The sequence below is a fragment of the Plasmopara halstedii genome (genome assembly GCF_900000015.1).
Source record: "Plasmopara halstedii genome assembly, contig: Scaffold_1651, whole genome shotgun sequence".
Classification (NCBI taxonomy): domain Eukaryota; phylum Oomycota; class Peronosporomycetes; order Peronosporales; family Peronosporaceae; genus Plasmopara; species Plasmopara halstedii.
Genome location: NW_020188562.1, coordinates 871509 through 872043, shown reverse-complemented (window position 1 = coordinate 872043; position 535 = coordinate 871509).

The window sequence follows — 535 nt, the reverse complement described above, 5'->3', positions numbered from 1 at the left end:
ACGTGCGCACATAGGTGCTCGTCCATTTGTACAACTTGGGCCACCAATAGTGGTGATTACAGAGTTGAACGTTTTCTCACGACCGAGATGACCACTGAGTGGCGTGTCATGCGCCTTATTGAGGATGCAGTATTTCAAATCCTCATCATGAGGAACCACAATTCGTGGTGTATCCGATGAATTGGTGCTATAGTACAGCAACCCGTTATTCAACGAACATCGGTGCAATCGTGCACGCAGTCTTTGTGACAATTTCTTGTCCAAATTTCCAAACTCCTTGCTCGCTACACACATCTCATCACCCGTATACGCGGTACGGATCAAATCTGTCACAGAAGACGTTACTGTTGTATTATGAGCAAGCTCATAGTCTGGTCTGCGTGACAACGCGTCAGCCAAAGCATCCTGCTTTCCTGGCTTATACTTCACCTCGAAGTTATATTCCGAAAGAAAGGATAGCCATCCTCTGCGAGAGGTGGGGCGACTGAGTCGCAGTGCGTAACGAAGCATGATCAGTGTAGATCACAAACGGCTC